Source organism: Pteropus vampyrus, unplaced genomic scaffold, assembly GCF_000151845.1.
Source record: "Pteropus vampyrus isolate Shadow unplaced genomic scaffold, Pvam_2.0 Scaffold13, whole genome shotgun sequence".
Classification (NCBI taxonomy): domain Eukaryota; kingdom Metazoa; phylum Chordata; class Mammalia; order Chiroptera; family Pteropodidae; genus Pteropus; species Pteropus vampyrus.
The window spans coordinates 7,719,782-7,742,805 of record NW_011888794.1 but is presented as its reverse complement, the minus strand read 5'-3'; the positions used below and the strand labels follow the sequence as shown (position 1 = coordinate 7,742,805).

Sequence of the window (23,024 nt, the reverse complement as noted above, 5' to 3'; positions counted from 1 at the left end):
ATTCCTATAACCTTGAAGAGGGCTTGAAAATGGCTTCAACAAACCTGACGTGACATTTAAAGTTTTTTGGTTATTCGCCGAGAGATGTTCCATTATCCCAATGGTAATGACTTTGGAGCACAAGCAGTCACTCATGACAGTGTGTTTTATGTGAGTGCTGAAAACTCCAACGGAAAACAGCTTGTACATTAAAAGGTGGCTGCCGAAGATATTTACTGCACTGTCATTTTTTTGACCGGGGGCTTTCCGGTGATGGATGAGGATTTTACACACTTTCTTGGACAATTTCAATTTTAGAAGGATGATCACCTTTTCGCTGTTGGAAGAAAAATAAATACACTTTTCCTATCCCCTTCTCTATCGCGTGGGTAATTGTTACTCCAAAGTAAAAATCTAACTGAGCAGTGACTTTATAGTTTACAATGTACGCATTGCATTTGTGGTAAGGAGCCCCGGGCACGTGGTATTCCCGCAGTGCCCATGACCGATCCTGTCCCCAAAAGTGTGTGAAACCTGCATTTGCTGCCAAGTGCAAATTTTCCATCAGCCTACTTGCTCCTTCCCCCAAATGTTCCTCTTTTCTTGTCATGTGATTTCTTGTAAACGACTCCATTGTGATGATTATCTCCAAGACGCCAGTTTATTCTGCTACTGGGCAACTCCAGTCAAATGTGTGATGGCAGAGAAGAGATTAACTGGGCTAAAATATAGGCCTATAATATATACATTATTCTGTACCTTCTAAGGCTATCATGTGTCGAGCCCAATTCCACATGCGACCAAGTGAAAAGAACATGGGATTTTAAGGCAAATCTGGGTTGAAATCCACACTCCGCCACTTGGCTTTCACAGGTGACTCAACCTCTTCGAGTCTCAGGTTCTAATCAGCCTCACAGGGTACTTGTGAGAATCAGATATGTCTTTTTCTTCCTCTTTCAAAGCTTTCCGAGGCAGGCATTTACCACCCAAGGCTTAGGACTTTTTCAGATGCTCTGACCTTTGTAACTTTCTGGTGACCGTACCAGTGACCGTACCAGTAAGGGCTGAAACAACATTTTATTAATAGCTTGTATATCTATAGCACCTTTATTTATAAAGCATTCGTTGCACTTTAAACATTACCACCCTCATTTTATAGATTGAGAGGTAAAAGCAGGAGGAGGTTAAGTCATTGCTTAGACTTAGTTACTGAGTAAATCAGTGGCAGAAGCCAAATATTGTCTCTAGAGATGCTAAGGCTGTCTTAAAGAAATTTGAAAAGCTTTTTGCCAAGGAAAAGTGCTAAGTAATTCAAAGCTAAGTCTCATAATAACGATGTCCTGTACTTATACTTCAGAATGCTTTCTGACACATTTAATTCTCCCAATAAATTTATAAAGCAGATAGTATACCCATATAAACCACTTTAGCACTGTATGTCCAAGGTCATACGTGTACTTCTTTCCTTTCCTGGTTTCATTTAGTCATAAACTTCAGGTACAGCCTGAATGGCACTACAATCCCCTAGTCCGTGCATCTTCCATTCTCCTAGGCAACTATTTCACACCTTCTCCTCTTTTCAAATGTCCATCGTGTTCTTCACTCTCACTTAACTCATTCACAGAAGCAGGCAGAAGGGAACTCCCACAAACTGCCCCACACCGACGTTTACTGTCTGCCCTGCCCACCGCACGCACGTGCATGCTCTCCCTCCACACCCCCAGGCTCTGCTCTGCCACTGGGGACGGTCCCTCAAGGCGAGCACCATGCACTCTTGTCTACTCAAGGACATCTCTCTGGCAGCTGTGTCCTCACTACTGCATCTTAAAGGCTGCCTTCCTCGTGTGATCACGCCCTTCGTCATGCAAGTATGTTGCAACAACCTAATAATCTAGAGAAAAAAACCACTTCGACTCCACGTCCTGCTTGCTCCATCTACTACCTCGGGTGTTGACTGCCTGTATAACAAAGATTCTCTCAGACTTGCCATACCTACGGTTTCAATTCTTCTCTTCCCATTTTTCTCCTGAACCCACTCCGATCATGCTTTTGACCTCTACTCTTCTAGGTCACTGATACACTGTGTGTTGCTAAAAAAACAAGGATTGTCTATCCACTTGGATATTTCGGTCCTCTTTCACCTGTCCTATACCAGATCCAAGGATGAAATGCCCAGCAGAGCCTGGCTTTTCCTTTTACTATTTGCTCTTTGAACTTCTTTGGAGGCTTCAGTGGATAACAATGGGTGGGCCAATGCAGGCAAGAGCATTTGTGCCCTTTGAGAAAACTCTGAATAGCTAAGAGCTTGTTTGAAAGGGGCAAAATGATAAGAGAAAAACCAAACTGGTATGTAACCCCTCTGTGGTTTTAGGTAAAGAATCTTTCATAAGAAAAAGACAATATAAAAAAGAAAGAGGCCTTTCCTGAAGCCACTGAAGAAATAAATGTGCACAAGCATTCTTTAAAAATGAGCTTACAGCTGTTAGAAATTCCAAGGTAACAACTCCTCACTCCAGCCCTCACGTTTATCTCTCAGCATCCCAACAGCCCCCATCCGGGTCCCCTGCCATGGGCCATCTAAACTGTAGAACTGAGAGAGTCGCATCTTACATTGAGAAGCAGATAAATGAAATTGGGTTAGAAGAGACTCCTGTCCCACGGTAATAGAAAAAAAAAAAATGTTTATAGGTAGAGGAGGGTCCCAAATTGAAAGTACTTTTATAACAGAAATATATATATGTGATCAAGGCCAGATGTCTTTTTCCATTACTATTATTTGCAAACATCTACTGGCGGCTATAATGTAACTGAACTGAAGACCATGCACTACTGCACTAAAACATGTACTAGTTTCTAAATGATCATTTCAAACATCAGGGAGATGCTCAACCCCGCATGTTGGAAGAAATCCATAATAGGAGCATGAAATAAATTGTAATTTCAGGCTGGTGGGCTTGTCCTTTCCATATGAAGTTAGACAGTTCCAAATACAAGATTATGTACCTGGACACATGAACCGTTTCAATGAAAGGTAAGGCTTGAGTATCAAGAAAAAGAAGCATTTTCTATTTCTTGTCAACTTAGATCCTTATCAATATACATTTTTAAATGGAAACTAAAAATATTAAGGCAAAGTAGAATGATTGTTGAACTCTCCAAAGAGGAAGCTTGCGGTAGTATTTTATGAATTAAGTCCAAGGCTGCTGTGTGCTCCCCACTGACCCCGCCTTCCATATTACAATTGATGTCTGTGAAGAGGAGTCTGACCTATCTAGAACTATTGCCAATATCCAGGGCCACTAGTCAGTGCCGTACAGATCACCAAGGCCCAGCTGTGATTTTCAGTACCGGTTCAGTAAGGGAATCTGAGCTTCACATCTTGTATTTACGTTTCCATGGAAATGGAGAATACATCCTATTTTCTTTTGAAATAAGTGAGTTTTCCCATCTTAATCTAATTCCTCCTATGATTCTTACTATAAGAATTGATTCTGGAGTCCCACCACAGCTTGTTTTCTGAAAGTGAATGAAAAGTTGAAAATTGTTGAAAAGTTGAATGGCTCTTAAATACAGAGGATTTACTGGACTTGAAAATGATAATAAAAGCCTTAAATTACATCAGTGTTGGAGCCCACATGACCTTTGGCAGACTACAGATTTAGATGACAAAGAAAGCTAAAAAAAAAAATAAATAAACAAACCCCCCCAACATCCTGACCTAACATTTCCATTGTTTCTTAACACAAAAGACAGAGAACCCCAGGAAAATTGCTGACAAAAAGTAAATATAACTATATGCAACTTGGCATCCAAATGAGGAAATGTTTCAGCCAACAGTTATGCTTCTTGAGCTAAGAAGGCAAAGGCCCTGGCTGACAGCCCTTGGAGAAAACCCTCTCTGCTTCAGGAAATATCAGTTATGGTTCAGAAAGAGGCATTATTCCCTTTAAGTCACTATTGATCCCCCCATCACATTGTGGTTCTAATGGGCATGAGCTTCTTAGAAGTGCCAACTCTCAGATGAAATATAAAATTGAGCTCCTGCCTTTTGTGGTCAATGGTGAGCCTGTGGCAGCTTTGACAGGAGGAAGAATATAGAACTCTAGTGTCCTAAACTGACTGCATCTGTTCAGTCGTCCCGAAATTTGGTCTCTCCTTACAATTCTTTTACTGTTTGCTCTTAACTATTACTTTGACCTACTAAGTAGCCGTTTGTTTTCACCCCAGCAATGACTTTATTTGGGTGAGAGAAAAAAAAATGACCCATAAATACATTTTTTAAAGCACTACTGGGTCTACATGACAGTAAAGTGTGTGACAAATATATGTTTTTAATCTATGCAATAACGGAAGTTCGTGCTGACCGCCAGCAGCCCATATCCCTGAGGTGTCCGTGGCTTTGAATTACTGACGATACAAATAATTGTCTTCCCTTGGCTTCATTTTGCCATTTATATTACATTTTACCTTTTAAAATGAAAGTATATAGAAGTGATAAAAAGAGCAAAAGGGCATTTTGTATATAGCTAAAATCTTTTAGGAGTGCCAAGAAACTCTTACTGAACCGATTACGTAGAAACAACAACAACAAAACAAAATAATCACTTTCCCAATTCAAACAAGACAGACAAAGCAGAGGATGATAAATAGAAGAGATCTCTGAATAGAGGAGACACTTGACAGTTACACTAGAACTTTTTGCGGGGCAGAAACTCATCGCATATACATTTCTGCTCAGCCTTGTTCTATATCACTGTCCTCTAAATAAAAATTCAAAGATAGCACGGCCATTTTGCAATTTCCTTTGCTGGGCCTTCCTAACTGATAATCGGACTAGCAGAACTCCAGATGGGGCAGGCTCCTGAGCACAGGGCGTGCAGGATGAATCCAGCCTCTTTCTTCTAAAGAGAATAGTAATGTAAACCTTTCCATTCAAGGACTTATTGTCCTGATTTGTAATATATTACTTGAGTTGACTGTCCTTCTCTATATTTGCTTCTGTCTTTCTCACATTGCTACCCAATTATTAGCAAATTCCAATTTGGCTTTCATCTGTACCTCTGTATTGAAACCGCTCCCCGCAAAATTATCAGACGCCTCACAATTCCTAAACTCAATGGCATTTTCTCATGCCTCATTTTCTCTTATAGCTGCAACTTTATAAAATGTGTGTGATAAAAATTTGGTCATTCTTTTTCCAGGTTACTGGGAGGTTACCTCAAAACCCTAGAAATTCCCATAGTGATAGGAGTGCCTTTGCTATTCATGGCGGACCCCTAGCTAGTTTATGGTAATGAGTGACTCAGGATGGGGGATGGCCACATCAGAAAGACCAATCATGTGACCTATCAATCATGTCTACGTAAAGAAACCTCAAGACAAACTATGGACACTGAGTACCAGTTGAGTTTTCCCAGTTTTCTCAGTAATATGTACTGTCACACATGGACAATATGATGAGTACTGTCACACACTGATGTGCTTGGGGGCGGGGTCATGTATACCTGAGGACAACAGAAGCTTCATGTTTGGAGCCCTCCCAGAACCTACCTGAGGTGTGGTCTCTCTCTGGCTGGTTCTGACTTGTCCTTGTACTGTGGTAAAGCTATAACAAAGTATAGCGCTTTCCTGAATTCTAGGAGTTGTCGTAGCAAATTGTCAAACTTGAGGGGACAGTAAATCCCCCCAAAGTTGTAGCCAGCTGGTGTCTGAAGTAAGGATAGTCTTTTAGAGGACTGTGACCGGTGAAGTTTGTCCTAACTCTGGGGCGCTCATGTCATAATTATAGAATGTTATTCATAACTTTGAGTATTGTATAATTAATATCAATATCATTGTGACCTTTATAGATGACTATTCTATACTTTGCAAATATTTTCCCTATACATCCACTCATGACTATGCCTCTCTCCATGTGACCATTTCATCCCCTGCCCACTTTTCCGTCCTATCTATATTCTCTTGACCAAGATCTCTAGGAAGGAGACTTCCACATCTGCACCTCCAGCCCTAATGGGAGAGCTTCAGCACTGTGCCTACCTCAGCCTCCGGAAGCACTTATATTTCAATACCCTACCATTACTTCAAACGACACACTCTCAAACCAAAACTTCATGTCCAAAGCAGCTTCTCTTCATACCAACATACTGAAACCAACCCGTTCTGCTATCTGTTACTGACAGCTGTCTCAGGCTACTCTGCACGTATGGTCAGCAGTGTGTGGCTTACCAGCTATTAAGTAAATATTTCTAAAGGACACAAGTGCCTGTCAGCTAACAGATGACAGATAGTAAATAACTTGATAAATTAATCTGGTGGTTTATGAGGAAGAGGGTGAAGAAATAACACAGAACTATGGTTTGATATTGTAGTTATTAAATACATACTACATATATATGGTAAATCCTTTACATGTCATTTTAAAAATTTTCCCAACAAACCTAAAAGATAATTACTAACAACTCCATTTTATAAATGAGGAAACTGAAGTTTAGAGAAGTCCATGAACTGTCACAGCCACACTAACTTTGCTATTTGCCTCTGGCAAACCCAATCCAAATCTTATGCCACCCTGGCTTGGGGGCACATGACTAGGTCATAGCAAATAGACACATTGTAAAGGGTACTTTACATTTGGGAGGTTTGAGAAAAGGCTGGTTCTTAGTGCTAATAACTAGGAATCTGTATTGAAAAATAATCGTATAGTAAATAAACACTATACGACCTAAATCTTTTCCTGAAGCCATTTCTAAGCAGCATCTTATAGTGTGCGTTCGAGTATTTGCCTTTATTTTTTATATTTCCTAATTTGACATTTGTTAGCTATTTCCAATATACAGGTGTTTTTCTGAATGAGTAACTTATGCCATTGCAATTCCATTTCATTTCGATTCATAGAATCATGAAAACTCAGGACTGGAATGACCTCAGTTACTTAGTAGAACCATCTGAGTGAAATTCCACTCACTCAGCATCTTATCAAGTGGTTGTCTTCTAGCCTAAGTTTAAAGACCTCCAGCTATATCCTCATGATCATACAAGTTAATAGATTCCTACTTTGGACAGCTCTAATAATGAAAAGTTTTACCTTACAGTTTTCTAAAGTTTGTTTCCCTGAAATCTGAGTCCCTGGCCCTACTGATTTTTCTCATTAAGGCTACACTGAGTTTAATTCCTCTTCTGCTCACTGGTCCTTCTACTATTTAAAGGCAAAGACCGCATTTCCCACGCCTGCTGTCTGCCAAGTCAGACAGCCATAGTTGCGACTGTTCTTCCTTGAGGTTAAGCTTCAGTTAACTCAGAGTTAATCCAGTGAGTATTTAGCCACCATGCTAGGTGCTAAGTCCTTGAGACACTTAGGATCCTGTCGTTTTTATTATGAACATGCAGAATTATACTCAGTTAGTAGTAGTTCAAAATTCTGGGAAGAATCAAACGTAACTAGTCCCATAAAACAACAGAATTACATGCTCACGTTCCTTTACTTCTCCCCAGCCTACCGCTATGTATATCTTAGCCATATCTAAAAAGTAGTAATATGTTCAAGTAATAAAAAAAACCCAAACTCATATCCATCTAACTCTGATCTAACCTGCTACAACGTCAGCTCCATGAAGGCAGGGATCTGCCTTATTCACTGTCGTGTTCCCAAGTCTAGTAAATCCTCGCATAACATCGTCCATCGACAGGTTCTTAGACACTGCAGCTTTAAGCAAAACACCGTATAATGAAACGATGTAGAACGAAACCAATTTTACCATAGGCTAATTGATATAAATGAGAGGTAAGTTCCTACAGCGTATATCTGGTCACAAAAACATCACCAAACTTCTAAATAAAGACCCAAGACACTTCTAATATTAGTTAATGTGAGCTACACACACATCTAAGAAAGGTTAAAAGGAAGAGAGTTATTTTCTAGCTGCTCATTTCAGCTCAGTTCATTTTGCTTCAGCACTGGCCGGAAGCTGTCCCAGCAGCTCAGGGCACAGGGTGGACATCGACCCTGGACAGGACACCCTTCCATCACAGGGTGCATGCACCCCTCCACTCACTCAGACCGTGACAATTCAGACATGCCAAGTCGCCTACTGTGTACATCCTTGGGATGTGGGCGGAAACCAGAGAACCCCCCCAAAAAACCCATGCAGACTTTCAGGGAAGGTGCGTACTCCACACAGACAACGGCCCCAGATAGGAATGGATTTTTTTTCTCATCAATGTTATAATAAAATGACATTAAACAAAAGATGTTATTCGAAGATTGAAGACCTGCTGTACTTAGAATAGTGCCTGCCTCTTAATGAGTGGTTAATACATTATTTCTTGAGTGACTGAACCTAAGCATAATTTTACCACCTTGTTTCACTTACTGTTTATACTAATCCTTCTCTCCCTGGGACCAAAAAAAAAAAAAATCCACTTCAGAATAACATTACCCGAACAACAAACTGATGACACATCATTTTTGATCAATGTGTATTTTTGTGCTTTCTGGCCTCTTAGGACATAGCATTGAGTCTAGAACAGTTGTCCAGTAGAAATATAATGAGTCACAAAAGTGGGCTACATAAACGACTTAAAATTTTTTAGAAGTCACATTAAATACTGGGAAAAAAATCAGGAGAAATTAATTTTAAAAATGTATTTTACTTAATAAAATGTCTATTATTTCAACATGTAAGCAAAATAAAACATTGATAAAATCTTTAACATTCTTTTTTTTGGCACTAAGTCTTTGAAATCAAATATGTATATGACACACTATATTTCCATTCAGACTAGTCACATTTCAAGAGCTCATGAGCCACATGTAACTACTGGCTACAGATCTAGACTCTGGAGTTTCTAGCAGTGCTCCTACATGTAACATTTCTGAGTGGTATTTTTATAGAATATTTCAATGATGAGTAACTTCATCTCAGGTTGGATTTTGTACTAATAATTATTAAAAATAATTTAGAAATTATGACAAAATATTTTTTAAAACTTTAAACAGTTCAAATTGGAATAATCCATATTCTACTGGAAATTACTATTGTTCATTTCTCTAGATTTACTAACAATACTTCTGTGACTTACCATAGGTCACCATGTAGGGATGTGTAGTTCACGTGGCTAGAGCAAAAGTTACAAAATCAAAATCACAAGCCACATTTCTGTATGGGTTTGTATTTTGGAATCTGGTCCTCTGTATTAGGGATGTGTGTATATCTGCAATTTATTTACGTAGCTCAGACCAGTAAGCTTGGCTTTGTTCTCCAGTCACAGATTGCACACTAACCGTGTTAGTTATCAGTAAATACGTGCTATTTGAATCACACAGAGAAGTAAATCGCAGTTATAAATACATCCCTTATACTGAGGGAAAAAATCCCCCAATATATACCTTACTGAAATTAGATCAATAAATGAAAGATAACCTATAACAAAATCAGTTATTACAGAAGGAAAATGCTTTGCCAACATTTTTTTTTTTAGCTACATTAAAAAACAATCAAGCGAAAGCATGCAATGTTCTACATTTTAGCATTTCCTTGTGATTCTGTTTCCTATAAAGAGGAAGGAACGGTTGTACTGTCCTAGGTAATATGGATTGATGTAGCTTCTGTGAATGGTAAAATAGACAACACGGCGAAGGATTAAAAATACAGTCACGAAGCCGAACCCTAATAACGACACACCCACGTTTGGGCGTGCTTATCCAGCTGCCTTGAGCATGGGAAACCCAGGCTACCACTGACTCCTCTCCTTTTACTTCATAGTTCTGTACTCATTTTAGTAAATCAGTGAAAATAAGAAGGAACTAACTTATTAAATGTGACTCTCCTTTCCAAAACGAGATTGACCTTTATTTCTTGCCATTCTCCTATTCAAATTGGAGCCAAGGTGCGGAGTTGCCACTGTTAGCTGACAGACTCGCCGTTTCTGATTGTTTTGTTCGCAGCCCAGCAGCATTATCTCGTACTGGATGGATGGCACCAAGCTTCATTATGAAATCTGAAACTACTTCTAAGATTTTGGTTTCCTGTATTTCTAGAAAACGAATGGACAAAAAAAAATCTGGCATGAGTCATGGACGTTACCTTGAGCGAAGGGCTCAGGCTAGTACACTACTGCCTCCTACTGTCAGTTTGAAGAAAGTGCGTGCCTCAGAGGGCCTCACTCGACCTCACTGTTTTCACTCTATTTACAGATTTAAAGATCACTGGCTGCCTTCGGCCAAAGTACAATTTTGCATCCTATGCCCTTGGGTTAAGAACCTAGGAAGGCATGTGGATGTTTTATGAATTTCTCTGAACTCTTTCCCTGCTTAGAATACTAGATCTGTTACAAAGATCCAGCAAACACCCTACCCCCCAAAAAAAAAAAAAAAAAAGACGTTTTAATTTATAAAATAACGTTTGTTCTTTTGAAATTATTTTCACACTATTTTGTTAAGATTTTCATTTTTCTCTTCCTCCTTTCCCTATAAAGCCTTACCACGCATATCTGTAAGAAAAAGGCAAGGGGAAAAAAAATCTATGTTATTTTAAAATCTTTTAGCAGCTTTCTCCTAAATAAATATCGATGAAATAAAAATAATATAGAAGGAAATAATGTAACGATTCATTAAATCAGAAGAACGTTTACACGTTTTGAGTTATGTATCTAACATATGGAAGGAATACGTGAGAATTTTGGGTAAATATAAACCACTCATTTCTAGAATGAGTATATGGGATCAATGACTTGGGTGCTGGTTGTAGAGTCCCTTGTGCTCAAGCTGCAATTTGATTTCTGATGGTTTTCGCTGAGTAAAAAAATCTCGATCCTCATTTTAAAGGTGAGATTTTTGATCTGCAAAATAAATCAGGCACAGAAGGCCCTTCCTAGAAGCTGTTCCCTTTTAATGAGCAAACAGTGAAAGCAATAGGTCAATGTTACTTCAGTTATTTTCTTGCAAATAAAACGTTAAGTTTGGTTCCAGGCTGCACCGAGAGCTCTGAAAACCTGGTTTCCGTAGCGCTCTCGTTTTTAATGCAGCACAGGCTGAGGCCGTGGCTCCTGAGGCCGTGGCTCCTGGACTCGATGCACACACACAGATGGATTGGAACACGCGACTCCCTCTTTCCATTTACCGTTATAGATTCCTGCCTCGGGATTCTCGAGCCAGCAGGGCCTGTTGCCTTAAAGACCTGCTTCTATTCGTCTTCCCAGGACTTTGGAGTATCTCTTGTCTCTATGGTAACACGAAACACAAAGCGCTAGAAATGGACCATACAGCAGGCAGAAAATAAAGGAATTAGTGCGCATTACACTTGGTAAGCTAAAGAAGGTGCTGACAGCAGGAAAATGGACAGAGCACAAGATGTTGCAAATATCACTTGTTCCATTTCTTGTATGTTCTCTTAAAAGCTACAAGTGTTAGCTCAGAAGAAGCCTTAAAGTATATGGAACTTTATCTTCTATATGGTATTTGAAATAAACAGTTATTGGATATCCACATTAACCATAAATGTCCTGCAATTTATGGTTCATTAAACTAATGAGATGAAAGTTCTCAGCTAATCGAGAGATAATGTATGAAAGGAAAAAATTAAATATTCCAGTATGGTTTGTTAAAGACAAAGGAAACTGTGTTACTATCACATGACAGAATGTTCTCTTTTTTATTACTCAAACTTAAGATAATATAAATGTTCTTAGTGTTTTTCAATCTGGGGCATCATATTAAATGCAGTATGTTTTTAGTTTGGTGGCTCAGTAATCAGAGAGTTTATGCCCCAGATTATTGGTCATTTCCAATCTGTTTCTTGGTCAAAAACATCATCCTTAACTCAACGATGGAGTATATGAGCAATAATTCTGTTCAATTTGAATCTGAAAATATTCATATTGACCCACATTATGAATATTATTCATACAGACATTTACTACATAGATATTCTGTCACTTTTTAAAATATTTCATGAAAATATGAAATAATGCTTAACAACAATGCATTTCAAGCACCTAAACAAAGTTGATTCTGAACACTGTTCTTTGAGGCAGTACCCCACCATTTAGACTAGTAGAAACTTAGGGAAGCTAATCATACACTCACTTGTAGAACTCTGTTATCAGAATCTGAGCTTTCTTTCCATAGTCTTAGGTATTTCGTTTCTTAAACTCATCAACTGAGATGCAGCTATAAGCTATAGCCACTAGAGGTCAGACAGTGACACCTGTCACCAATCATTACATTTAACTGGGCATTATAGTATCTTCAACAACTTTTAGTGACTTAAAAATTACGGAACATAATATATTCTTTTACAACTATTACAGCACAATAATATGTTTGCCAGTTATTCTATTTCTAAAGGTCTTAGATTTTGCAATGCTACTACCTATTTTACTGGCGGCTCCCATTTAAGTGGAAGAGGAAAGAAATCACTGCATTTAACGGACTGTAGAAATCTTCGCAGTTAATGGAATCCTATGAAGTGAAAAGGCCTCTTCTGGAATGGAGCACAGAAGTGATGTGTTCTGCAGTCTGTCTGTTTGGAATGTTCACGGACCTTCCAATAATCATCATTTTATTTCTCTTATGTAATTATGTCTATTTTCTCCTGGAATATACAAACCTTATTATCTTACATGTTTAGATCCCTACTTATCAGAGTAAAAAATTAGAATGTGTGTGTGTCAGTCCTTATTTGTCCGATGACGTTTACTATGTGACAAACCAAAAATAATTTGTTAAAATTACAATTTCCGATCCACGAAGGTGGAACTCAGATTTAGTTCTAACAAAGACATATTCACTTTCTCACCGTGTTGTTATTACAGTGAATAAAATTACAATTAATAACATAATTGTCAGGTATTTTCTCCCCATTTCAGGTTTCGTTTTACAAAAGACCAGCTATAAAAACAATATTAATGTGTTTGAGCGCTTACTAAGTGCCTGCCAGCACGAGGCGTTTCATGTGTATGTGATACAGCCTGATGGGGTCTGACTTATTCTGTTTCACAGATGAGGAAGGAGAATTTTGAAGGGTTAAAAACTTGCCCCACATCAGGGTGCAAGTTATGGTGGAGCTCGGTTTCAACTCCAGTTCCGTAATTCAGCTCTGGGCTCCAAACTATAGCACCATCCTTTAATTTTTAAAAAATAAACCCCAAATGCTGAAAGAGAAGCAGACAGGATTCCTATATTAGCACAAAGAACCAAAGGACACTGAGACGCTTCCTCTTCACGGATCTTGTTTCTGATTAATACCTGAAACATCGATTGAGCTCCCTAGTTAAACAGAACCAGGAATATTTGTTCCAGGGTTTTGCTTGTATTGTATAAAGCACTGCCTATGCTTAAAATGCAACATAACTACTCATTCACAGAAGAAGCAAAATCTATGGCGCATATTAACTAGTACATTAGAAAATACAGAAAGCTAATTTACGGTGGTCCAGATCCCCGTGGCAAAGGTTCCAAGACCACAGTGGGTGTGTGAAACCAGACAGTACTGAACCCTGCGTATACTATGTTTTTCCCTACAGATACATACCTGTGATAAAGTTTGATTTGTAAATTAGTCCTAACAACAATAAAATAGAAAAATTATAATAATACACTATAATAAAAGTTTTGGGGATGTTATTGAGTAAAATAAGGGTGACTTGAACACAAGCACTGTGATACTGAGACAGTTGATCTGATAAGCGAGATGGCTACTCAGTGACCCATGTCCATATGCAGCGTGGATATGCTGGACAAAGGGATGATTCACGGGCAGGTGGAGCGAGACGGTGCGAGATTTCTTCACGTTACTCAAAATGGCATGTGATTTAAAATATACATTATTTCTAGAATTTTCCATTTAAAATTTTCAGAGTGCGGTAGATGGCGGGTAGCTGAGACCAAGGACAACTGAAATTGCGGAGCGCAAAACTGATAAGGGAAGAACTATTGTATTTTGACATTATTATACATAAAAACTTTACATTTTAATACTATTCAATCTGTACCAAGTAGAGTCCAGAGATACAATGTCCCTTATTTTTTTTTAAATAAAATGAACTACGAATGCCTTAATCTAAATTTAAACATTTAAATTTTTGAATATATTTCTCTCACCAGTAATCCATGCTTGAATCCAAACTACTATTCTTTTAGGAAATGGAGCAATTTCTGAAACTGAGACATGTATTTGAATGTTTTTTAGTTGTACTAATGCAGTGAATTCTATGTCCGTAATAACCTTTGATCCCTCAAAATCTCATCAAATGCTACCTCTCGATTTTTCACAAGGTGATGTCACTTGCTGATGAACTTTCATTGTACTTCCCTCATATGTTGTGTATCCTGGTCCGCTTGGTGTTATGGTTTTGTGTGTCCCTACTACACTTAAGAGTTAAGTGACAACACCATGAGCTCTTTAAGAGTAGGGTCTGTGTTCTTCTCATCCCTTGTGGTGTTAAAAGCAGTACTTTACATGCAGATATGCCATATTTCATTATAAGATTCTACATTCAAGAAAGCAGAGACTACGTTTTACTATTTTTTTGGTATACAAGATGGAAAAACGTGCTTTCATCCACTTAGTATATACAGTGGGCTGTGCTGTACAAAGTGTCAGGGGTATCACAGAGAATGAGTAGATATGGTTCCTGCCCTCAGGAGTCCTACCGTCTAATCACACCGATACATCTGTATCTACAGAGAGCTTTGCTAATTATCTTCCCTTTTTAACAAGGAGAAATGGCAAGACCGCTCGAAGTGTTTTTGAGTGGTCCATTCTGCCTCTCATTTTTTTTAATGCATTATTAGACCTTGTATTTGGTATGGCTTTTAGCAAAATCAGGATCCATGCCCCTTAAATAATAAACACAATGTCTAAGTCCCATGGGTGTGTTAGATCTCAGAAGAAAATGTTTAGGGCTGGAGTTGGGGGACTGTCATTTGTAACAGTAGATGATGAATGAAGGAGCGAACCATGTCGAAGGTAAAGCGCCTAATTAGAATACCGTCTAAGGAGAACTAATGAACTAGGCTATAAGGGGGAACTGCTTGAAAGGCAGGAGACAGGGAGAGAAAAAAGGAGGCTACGTAGGCTATATAGAAACACAGGTATGGAGCTGATCACGTCGGAAATAGTTCGTAAAGGAAGATGTGAAGAAGAACAATATGAAGAAGGAAATGGACTTGTAATCAGAAGTCCCGAATTCGAGACGCTTCTGCTCCAGGTGCAGTGCAGAAGAGGGGCTGCCTGCGCTGTTCTTCCACGGTGGTTGCGTCCTGCTATTCTTGTGTCGATTTTATATTAAAGAGAGGAGGATTCACCATTCTACCTGATCCGCTTACGAGACGGGTGTTCCAGTTTCCCCTTCTCGCCACGGTCGGTCTGAAACCAGGTCAAAGTGCTTTCACACAGGAAGTCACTTCTGGGGAACCCGCAGCCACTTATCGGGCATTGTCATAGCACCCCGTTCTTTTCCTCCACTGCACTCACCGTAACCATAATGTGTTTTGGTAAGTATACCTTTAATAGCCGTCTCCTCTACTGTACATTCTACAAAAGGAAGGTTCCCGTGGGTCTTACCCAAATGGGGATGATGATGCCAGCATTTCTCATGCCTTTCTGTGTGCCAGACATTCCTCCAGCTAGTTCTCCCATACCTGATGAAGCTGTTGTCAATATCCCCATTTTACAGGAAAGAAATCAAGGCCAAGAGGCTAACTGTCAGACCATACAATGCTCTTGGTTTGGCCGCAGTGACTCCTCTATTATGTCCTCGGGCCAATTAAAGGCCCCAAGGTGGGAGGCAGGCTCAGCTTTCCCTCTCTCCTCTGAGGTCTCGCCAGACTTGGTTTTAACTGAGCTTATTGCCACAGAACAACCTTCTTGTTTGTTTATCAAGCTGCACGCTCACATTGATTTGTTTGTTCTTTGGATTTACGTGAAAGAGAATCAAAAACAATTTTCTCTGGCTCATCTGGTTAGTTGCAAACTCTGCAACTAAAAGGAAAAATTGTAAGGGTTTCTTCTTAGTTCTCTCATTCACTTTTTTATATCCTGCAATGATTCTCTTAATCTCTGTAGACAGCACCTTTCTCTGTTTACTGAGGATGATTAAATAAGCCAAGCATACAAAGGATTTTTACGACAAAAAAAAAAAAAAAAAAAAAAAAGGTGCTTGAAAGCTCTTCGATGAGTACAGATCACCATAAAAAGGTAAGGCATTTGTAAGGTGTCCCTCATCACAAATTATGCTAGTGGCTGTGCTTTGGCCTCTTTTCTGATGGTGACAGCAGATAGACTAGTAAGTAGTAGACACTCCTGAAGTCCTATAACCCTGGATGAAAACAGAGTCCTAGATGCTTCTGAAATAGTTGATCAAGATCTCGCTTTTCATGCAAAAAAAAAAAAAAAAAAAAAAAGAGAAAGACATTCATTTCTATTACTTTCAATGTAATCTACTGCATCAGCAAACTGGTTTATGCTTACACGTAGTATTGTTAAATTTATGGTTAAAGTGATAAATCCAGTGATGTGTATTTATGTGTTAATTTGCTGGGGATAAGGTGGGTGGATATCCAGACTCTGAATGTATCTGATGAGAATGGCAGCTGTAAATGCTTATGAATACAGCTCTTTGTCATTTAAAACAGACTGACAGTCTCCTCTTAAAGCATGATAACAGCAACACATTTAAAATCAAATTTGAGGATTTCAGGGTATCTAGTTATTAAGAAAGGAATTATGAAAAGCTGTTCTTTTGGGGGTGGTGACGGGGTGGAAAGGAGATTTTTCTTTCTCAGAGAGAAACATTTCACATTTCCCTAAAATCCTGGTGCTTTTCTAAGTGACTATCTTCCACTCTCACCTTAGAATATCTTGAAAGAGACACATCTGTGACTTTTTTTTTTTTTTTTTGAGTAGTAACTAACACATTATGTTCCTGAATATACTGGGAATGAGGAAACAGATTAGGAAGTACCATTGAAATCTCCAGGTTAATGAAATAGAAGCCTTTTTGTTCTTGTACTCTTGCCTTTTCCAAGTGTCTTCCTAGTTCTCCTTGGCTATCCAATACAGGTCTCAAAGGAGCAGGTGTGTGGACACATTAAACACACAGCATCCCCTTAATCCTCCTGTGAGGAGGTCACTGCTTATCTCCATTTACTGACAGGGAAATTGAACAAGGAAAGTTAAGTGGATTTCTCCAGCGACAGAGTTAGGAAAAGGCAGGCACAGAATAAAAACTTGAGAGTCTTCCTGTTGCACATGGCACATTGCCACTGTCTTCTGGGTCATGGACTAGCTGCTCTGCTAAAGGGAGTGCTCGCTATTGTAGAAGTGGTTGGCTAATAGGAAGAGATGAAGGACAGAGACTGAAAAGCATTATTGCTTGTGGTTGTAGGAAAAAAAAAAAAGAGAATATACTGGGGCTGCAGAAGAGCTAAGTAGCTACAGGCTTAAAGAGTTTGTAATAGCAGAGTGTAAGAAAAAAACAAGAAACGTTTTGCTCCTCAAAACAAAATCATAACAAATTGATTCCTTTTTTGTGGAGTCTACTTGGGGACTGATATATTTATTTGGACATTTCCATCTTTTGTTTTAATCTGAGATAAACTAAAATCTATATTGAAATTTCCATAGTTCAGAGTTGGAAATGCTTAAACTAAATGTGACACTACCTGTGGCTTTATGTCAATCATTTAGGCTCAGATTCATCTGTCACAAAATGAACACTTTTCTGAGATCTTTTTCCATTCTATAATTCTTTCATTCTATGAAGAAAAAAGATACTTAAAACAATGTGATAAATATTTGCTAGTGGAACCTCCTAGAGGACAACAAAGTAGAGAAGCCACGGAAAATGTGAAGCTCAACCATTCATCTTTCTTCTGAAACAAAGAGGACGGATGGGATTCCTAATTTCAGGTAATATGATTACAGAGCAGTTCTAAGCTGCAAATCTTCCAGTTCGTACTGAACTGATTTAGTACCTTAGAGATGTCACGTATACTTTTTAATCTTATACCGTAGAATAACATCACAAAGGACATCTATTCACTTCCATGTTCCACTTGAAAAAGAAAAAAATATACAACTCACAAGTGGTTACCAGGCAGGAGGACTCACAGGTTCTAAAAGGACAAAAAGGAAAATGATGCAGCGCTTTGGGCTCTTCGGAAAAAAAAAGTGCTGCTATCTGGCAAATTCAAGGATCTTTTCCCACTGAGATAACGTAAAAAATGCGGTCGCTGACAAAACAGGGCATTCATTTGAACATACAGTTGGCCCTCACTTAACATCATCCGTAGCTTCTTGGAAACTGTGACTTTAATTGCAATAACATATAATGAAACTGATTTTACCACTGGCTAATTGAGAAAAGCAAGAGTTAAGTTCCTACAGCATATTCCTGGTCGCAAAAACACCACCAAACTCTAAATAAAGACCCAACCGCTTCGAATATTAAACACGGAAATAAACGTGAGCTATAACATCCATTTAAGAAAGGTGATAAAAACAAGGTCATGATCTTCCAACCCACTTATTCTAGTGCAGGGTTCCGAGTGGCCAGAGCCTCTCCCAGCAGCTCGGGGTGCAGGGCGGGAACCCGCCCTGCACAGGACACCCTCCCATCTCCATCACTCACCCCCGCACCGCACACTCGCTCCCACTGGGACAAGGCAGACACGCCCATTCACCTCCTGTGCACATCTTTGGGACGTGAGAGAACAGAGCACCCGGAGAAAACCAGCGCAGGCAGGAGAATGTGCAATCTCCACACAGTGGCCTCGACGCTGACGTTGTAACAAAATGACGTTGAACGAAATGACATTATTCTAGGGCCTGCTGTACTTATGCTTTGTGTACATTGACTCTGTTGTGGCAAATACAGTGTCTAATATACATTGGGCTATAGGTACAGAAAGGGTCGCAGAAAATAGGAAACCTTTTGCCTGTTTGTGCCAGAGGTTTATCACAGTTTACACGCTCAGGGTAAGCACATTCTGAAGCAGATCCTATCAGCACGCATCCTCAGGCAAAACCGAGCGCACCAAAGCGTTGCAGAAACAGCCTTCGGAAGGAGAACAGAGCAGTGGCACAGCAGTAAAAAACACTGCGAAGACCAGAACCTCTCATGATCTTTGACAAGCGACGGTATATAAAACAACTACGACTTCAGAGCCATGGAGGTGCTGGGGGTTCATGTAAAAGCACCGTCGACTTCTCTCTGCTCTTCCTTGAGCTTCCCCATGAAGAGTGAGTCTAGACCAAGAGGCAGTATTAAAAACAAAAGGTTAGAGATCATCATGGGACATTAATTATGCAAAAGAAGGCAAACTGAATTTAATCAGAAGCAGCAGACTCAGAGCAGGAAGAATTTTCTCTTTTTGACAGAAGCAGTTAGGAAAACATTTATGGTAATACCACAGCATCTGCTGATTACAGTCAAAGCTGCAGGACACCAGCGTTGAATCACTGAGCCATCCTGACAGCTCCTGGGTACTCCAGTCACATCCAAGTGCAATTCACAGCGAAATTCATCCAAGTCTAAAAATCAGCCAACATGTTTAAACCAGAGAGAAATAACTTAGTTTGGACTCCAAAGAAACACATAAAAGGGAATTATATTTGCCAAAACTTTTGATCTAATATAAGTATTTGTCCTCGACAAATACATTTTTTTAAAGAACACATGAATTTTCTATCTAGGAATGCACCCTGTGCTCAATAGAGTTTCAAAATTTACAGGAAGAAAAGAGGTCAAAATTTAGTAAGTCAAAATATAGGAAACAGAATTTTAACCCTTTCGACAAGAAGGCAGGAGGAAATCGGACATCTCCTCTTAGTGCTTTGAAATGATATATCTAAAAGGTTCAGAAAATAATGAAGTAGAATAATAATTTTTAAACAATTAATTTGGTTGCTAAGCAAATACGGGTAAAATTCAAAGCTCAGAGAAATAAAGAACTACAAGGTAGTGTAACTTTAGGATGATTATTCTATGAACTGAGTATAAAGGAGAAACAGGACAACCAAATGCTTTATTACCCATCGGGGAACTGCTGAAACGGCAATTAAAAGAATAATGAAATTCTATAGATATTCATAACTAAAACTTTCATACTTAGGTGTTTCTGTGGGCTTTCTTGTGGTCAAAAACACACTGGTATTTAAATTTAAACCTTTGAATGACACAAGAGCCCAGAGAACCAAAGATGGTGTTAAATTCTTCTGAGATTAAAATTCACAAAAGTAAATGTCTCATATTTTATCCAAAATCAACACCAAAGATTTTCTTCCGCCCCGCCCCGGTTGCTTTGGGAGTTCAACTAAATATTATTCATAACATGAGAGATTAAAGAAAGAAGGAAACAAAAACTTTAAAATGACTATTTTTGAAGGAAGCCATTGAAACTCTGGTCACAAGGGATGGCTCCATTGTTGCCTTTTTCTCAGCTAGATAAACCGTTTGAAAATATGTTTGCTTCAGTTAATCACTAGCGCAATATTCATCAGCAATTTTAAATTCTGAACTTTTTAATTTAGTTTCTTTTCCCAAACACATTAAAAATGTCTCTAGACTTCTATTTATAGACGTAACCATTGATGGTAAAAATGCAATTGGGTAATCAAAAAAGCTCACACACACACACAAAAAGATAACCGAAAAGGTCAAAAAAAATGGATCAGTTGAAAACTTCAACTTAAGAAATAAGTCAATATGTAATTGAATAACGAATCAATAAATGCTTATTGAGCACCTATGTGTATAAGCTACAGAGCTAGATACCACCGAGAAGTTTGAGGTACTGTTGCTGGTCTGAAAAGGATCATGGACAAAAGAAGAGCTTACGCTGGCTCATCTCTCGTGTTACTGAGGTGACAAGTGAGTTGTGTGCATGAGAAATGCAGGGGTGAGGTCTACCTGGAAATACTTTAAGTGAAGGCAGATCTCACAACGGCAGGGTCTCGTCTGAGCTGTGCAGTACCAACAGGACTTAAGATACTTCAGAAACAACCAGCAGAGAACCCCGCCTAAGGAAAAATCTACTACAAATGCTACAAAGGTCCCTCCTGGCAGATGTTACGATTCAGGACAAGTGATATTCATGCAGAAGTGCATATGAAGACAATTAAGAAATTACATAATACGGGTCATCTAATACTAATACTTTTCATATCAAATTGTGTTGGACGTTTCACGCAGAAAATATTTTCGTAACAGAATTTAACCCAATAACAACTTTCTGTAGAAAGGGTTACCTGTTCATTACACACTAGTTGACACTCAGGCACAGAAGGACAGTAATGCCTGAGGGAGAGACAGACGTGAATCTCTTGTTACAGAAAGTTAAAGACCCCAAGAATTTACCAACTTCTTTCTTTTGTTCTAGAAAAGTCTCCTCAAGGGCCACCCACTTTCTGGGGAAGTTTAGACACAGGGCAGAGAATAATGAAGGCTTGGGAGCCCGAGGAGGGAGGCGTTCCATCAGTTGAGAGAGGAGGGGTTGAGCCTCAAGCATTTTGTGTGGAGGAGAGCAGAGCCCTCCCTCCCTCATACCGAGAAAAGGAAGGAATGAGCTGGGAAACTGGGATGTGCAGGTGGTGTGGTAAAAACAGATGAAGGAACTAAAATGCGTTGCAAGAAAAAACAGCGTGGTCATCGACAACCCTTTGGCTCCTAATGGAGCATCGAGTTTGAGTAGATGGTTGGAACGCATACCTAATGCACCAGAATCATCTGAGAGATTCTTAGGCAAATCATGAAGGGAGAAACCAGGATTCTGAGTAAGGAACAAGAAGGCTGCTTTCCTGCAAGTATGGACGAAGATGCTTTGTTACGGAAGTTAGTTTGTACAGACATTTTGAAGGCAGATGTTGGAGAACAGGTGGTTTTAAGGCAGGCATATTCAACAGACTAAGGAAAAAAATCTTATCAAGCAGTACAGATATAAAGTATACAAGTGGTATGTGAAAAAACTAATCATAGAAGAGAAAATGGAAGACATTCAGACCATATTTATGACCCCTCCAAGACATTTTGATCCCACTAAAATGACCACTCTGTCCAAATGATGTTGAGTACAGACATTCGGATTAAAGGAACTGGAAGGTTGTTTAATCTAAATGTCACTTTGCCCAAGAGGAAACTAAGGCCCAGAAAGATGAACTCACGTGTCCTAGAGCCAGTTGCCGTGGAGGATAATGTGGTGGCTGTTCAGCTCCCAGGCTTTGGGGTGAAGCCAGCTGAGGTTTAAACCCCAACTCTGCTACCTTATTTTCCATTCTATTAAGTGTCTGTAATTCAGTTAAGTTTCTTTTGTCTGTGGGTACTTTTCATCATGATATGCATTGCATTTGTATAGTGCTCTATACATTTCAACGTGTTCTTATAAATATCACGTAGCTTTTTCTTCAGGGGGAGCAGGCAAGGAATACCAAGTTGGGGCAACAGACGCAGACACTCAGGCATAGGAAAATTCAATGATCGATAAGGCGACTTAGTGAAAGAGCTTGGCCTGTATTCAGCGATCCTGCTAGGTCATGTTACGCCTGCCCATTGGTATAATTTGCCCTGGATTGCAGTTTCTACACAGAAGAGGAATTGTATTTACTTAATGTAATGAAAACACTGTGCATTTGTAACAGCGTTGTTTTCTGCTATTTTTCATTACAATTGCATAGTGTTTAAGCTACATTATGGGTTAAATAGACTCTTGAGGGCTAGCCTGGGAACCCAACCACCATTTATAACATTTATAACATTGTTTCTGTGGGAAATTGCTTTGTGAGTTCCAAAAGAACTGATTTAAAAATTAACTTTGGGAATACAACTGGTTTCCAAGTAGAAGACTGTCTATCAGGCATTTCACGTAATTGGTTACTTAATTCATGCGTTGAAGCAACAATAATGGACTGCCTACTATGTATCTACCGGCCGTTGTGCTAGGGGCTGGTTTGCAAAGATGAAGGTCTTAGACCCCGAGGCACTCATACCTAGCAGGGAGAAGCATATTATTAAAACAAATAAATTATAAGCAAGTGCTAAAACAGAGT

At 39.1% G+C, this 23,024-nt stretch overlaps 1 protein-coding gene across 1 annotated transcript in view; it reads right to left on the bottom strand.

The window, feature by feature from the left end:
• Positions 1-23,024, bottom strand: part of DIAPH3 (diaphanous related formin 3) — a 445,967-nt gene that overhangs the window by 2,192 nt on the left and 420,751 nt on the right. The gene's annotated exons all lie outside the window — the stretch shown is intronic.